Source organism: Prosopis cineraria, unplaced genomic scaffold, assembly GCF_029017545.1.
Source record: "Prosopis cineraria cultivar Desert tree isolate PC_DT_omini unplaced genomic scaffold, ASM2901754v1 PC6, whole genome shotgun sequence".
Taxonomy (NCBI): domain Eukaryota; kingdom Viridiplantae; phylum Streptophyta; class Magnoliopsida; order Fabales; family Fabaceae; genus Prosopis; species Prosopis cineraria.
In genome coordinates, this window is record NW_026555337.1 from 20,123,716 (window position 1) to 20,127,553 (window position 3,838).

Here is a 3,838-nt window from a genome sequence, read left to right on the forward strand (position 1 = left end):
TTAATGATAGATGAAACGTTGTGCTAAAAAAAACTGAAGATACCATACGCGCTTACATGAATAATTGGAAGATATAATATTACATAAATTAATAACTATATGGCAAATTACTAGAAAATAAGTTTCAACGATTAGACATGATCAATGAACCATAAGAAATATCTTTTAATTTTAAGACAAAGTTTAACATAATCCAACAACCAAACTGTCTTAGCGGTTTAAAAAAAAAAACTATTTACTTTCGTTGTTTTTTTTTTTTATGGTTATAGTTATAGATGAAGTTATTCAAGTGTTGTCATATTTGAATGGGAGTAGTTCTCTTAAAAATATGTTCTACATTTACATGGACTCAAATTCAAGATTTTATGCATAAATGGTTATTATAATCTCTTTCACTAGAACTAGTTAACATCTATTGGCAAAATCTTATTTAATTTTTTTAATTGCGTATTCTTTATTATTATTATTTTTTGTAGCGTAGTTTTTATTGATGCCTACTCGTACACAGAATTTTCAAGTTTGTAGTTTAATTTTTAGCATTTCTTTTCCATATCTTTGCTCCAGTGATTTCTTGTTTCCCATTTGTTTTTATTCAGTCTACCGGACCAGTTTAATTTAAAATATCACATTTAATTAATAATAATAATAATAATAATAAAGTTTAAAAAAATAAATTAAATTTCAACTGTTTAAAAAATAAGTCGTTTATATTCCCTCCAACATCTCTTGTGGTTGAATACACACAAACCCAAAGAGAACCCCTCCCCCTCCAAAACACCCACACAAAAACAAACCAAGTGGTTATACTTCCTTAAATTAAATAACAGGGGCGATCGAGGCTTTGATCAACGTTGAGTTAGTTCCTAATTAAACATCTGTCGAAAGAAGATGAATAAGATCATGCAGAAGCTTGTCTGGAACCGTATTTTGACTTTTGTGTTTCTCTTTATCTTCTTTCAATTCTCTACTGCAACGGCTCAGATGCGTGATAATAAGAAACGTCCTCCTGATCCACGCTGTAAGGATATTATTAACTCATCCTTTTTTTCATTTCTTTAGGGTTTTATTTAAGTTGTAAACGTAATGAAAATTATATTTCAGACTTCATTCATCATGTTCATTATTTTTTTTTTTCTCTTTTGATTCGTCCCTAGAACCTATTTTTCATTTTGCTAATATATATGCTTGCTGATCTGTTTAATGCAATAGACCGTCAATTTAGTGATTGGCCTCCCCATGACTAAGTAGACGTATATGGCAATGGTGTGCTCAAGCTGCGTTAAGGAGCTCGAAGACCACCATCTTTGAATAAGATAATGTTTCGTAATTGATTTCAACGTACAGGAACTAGGAAATTTCAGGCCAAAAGGGGGCAAAAAGAAAAAAGAAAAAAGAGGACCTGAAAATAAAAATATATATATATATATATGTGTGTGTGTGTGTGCGTGTGTGTATGTATAGTTTGTGTTTTTTGAAGGTTTGTGCAGGATAAACCTGAAGATCATCAATTTCTACTGCTGTGGCTACGTGCTTTTCCTATGTATTGTTATAATTCATCGCCCTCTCCATCTATCTCTCTCTCTCTCTCTCTGTTGTTTTTGCTTAATCATTGATTCTATTTAATGAGAACCAGAGCTGTAATTGATGAACAATCGAGATGCTGATTCAACAGACTCCTCAGGCCATAGCCAAACCAATTACAATAAAATGACTATATTTTTCATTGTATATATTAAATATTTTGAAAGGAGTGCTGTTATATGTGTTTTAAATATTTCAGAAAAATAACCAACTCACACATTAGAAAATTGGTTAAGTATAATAATGTCTGAAATTAAAAAATGTAGACCAAACTATCCTTGTAAATAATGAAACAAATTTATGCAGTGAACGTAAGCATTAACTTTATAAGGTATAATTTGGTAAAAATGTGATAAATACTTCTTGAAATTTGTAGTTTTACTTACATAAAAAAAAAAAACATGGAGGTATATCATAGTTTCTATGATAGAAAAAAATGAAAAGAAATTCTGCATTTGGGTTGAATTCCGAAGATGTTATCAATGGTTCATAATTACCAAAAACAAAAAACAAAATTACGATGGGATACACAGTGGTTGAAAATTTTGAAGGAAGGAGGGATAAATTGAGCTCCAATAACTAAGAGGGCAGGCATGTGAATTTAATATTATGAAATATTACTTATTTCATGAGATGAATGGCATGTTATAAACTCGATCGCATCTGGTTTTGATGGGCATTTTGGTTTTGACCGGTTTACATGTGAAGTTTAGCTTTGAATTAACTTGGAAACTTTCAAATGATTATACACAGTCTGATAAAAAACTTGATACAAATTTTAACATCTTTTTTCATTAATCCTCATTGGAAAGACATTTTCCTTTTGACTAAACTACTTGTGACAACCTGAACTCCTGCGACAATCGCTTATGCTTCAGTGTGAACAATTATGCAGAAGCTTTAGCATTTTTATTGAATGCGTGCATACAAAATGAAATTAGAATTAGGGAGGCATTTCATCGAACATCTTCAAGGCATGAAGGGGAAGAAAGTTTTTGAGCCAACAATCAGTGTAGAAGGAATTTAATTAGTTTTTTAATTTTTCTTTTACTTTCTACAACGGTTAATATAGCAGCCAATATAGAAAATCTATCAAAACTACAACATATTTACAAAATTGACACTATACATTCTACATTAATTCCTTTTTACCTTTAATTTATAAAATTCCGGTATAAAAGACCTTTTGTTTTGCAGTAGTAGTATAAAAAAGTTAAATCGGAATTATAGGAATACCTCAATTGAATTTAGATGTTTTGGAACAATTCCAAAGGACTTTCGTTGACAGAGCAGAAATATAATGATAGATAAGATTGATAAATGGAGTAGAAATGTTGCCTATCTCTTCAAGGACTTTCACAACTTTTCTCCACGATCGCTCCCTATTCCTGATAAGGATAGTTTCGTCTATTCAAGTATTTTTCTTTTCTTTAATATGGGTTGTTTTAGTCAGAAAGCATTGACTCATTCCTTGGTTTAACTTAGATTTATAATTATATGAATTTAATTATGTATTATTTGACCATAGTTTAACCTTAATTTGACTAATGTACCAGTGTCAACACTAATTTAATAATTGGTCTAGTTACATAAATGTATGTCCCAGTTGACAAGGTCAAATAATGACAAGGTGGCATTTATGAATGAGGGAAAATCATTACAAAATCCCTCATATCGCGCAATGTGTACTCAACACATTTCTTTCTTGATATAATGCTCTCAACTTCATTCAAAGTCGAACCCCCCCCCCCCCAAAAAAAAAGGGACAGGAACTCATTTTTGGGTGACCTATTACCCTTTGGATAAACTCTCGCAACTTCCTTCGACAAACGCAGAAAAGAAACATCTGAAGAATTAGCATTACAAATTTGTAATTAAAAGAATTTAACAAAAAAGAAAATAATGTACTTATTCACTATACCATTTTATTGGGTTTTAATTATCATAAGGTTCTATACCATGCACAGACTATCCTCAGGTCTCATACTCTCTGTTTGTAAATAAATTTTATATATAACTAATAAAATACCTTTATTCTTCTTTTTTTTGGAAAAAAAAAGAACTTAACCCATTGACTACTGGTTGCCAGAGCTCTGTAGATCTTGGACAACTTATGATTATTGATGTATTAATTAGTACAGAATAATAAATATAAATGGGGGTAGATCTCTCAAAAATATATTTTACAGTTACATGGATTCAAATTCAAGACTTTATACTTAAATGTTTATTATAATCTCTTTCAATCGAACTAATT

At 30.3% G+C, this 3,838-nt stretch overlaps 1 long non-coding RNA gene across 1 annotated transcript; it reads left to right on the forward strand.

Moving 5' to 3' along the window:
• Positions 1 to 761: 761 nt before the first annotated feature.
• LOC129312815 (uncharacterized) lies at positions 762 to 1,728 on the forward strand. The gene is made up of 2 exons (XR_008593703.1): positions 762 to 1,018; positions 1,210 to 1,728. It is a non-coding gene; the product is annotated as an uncharacterized LOC129312815 (long non-coding RNA).
• The last annotated feature ends 2,110 nt before the right edge of the window (positions 1,729 to 3,838 follow it).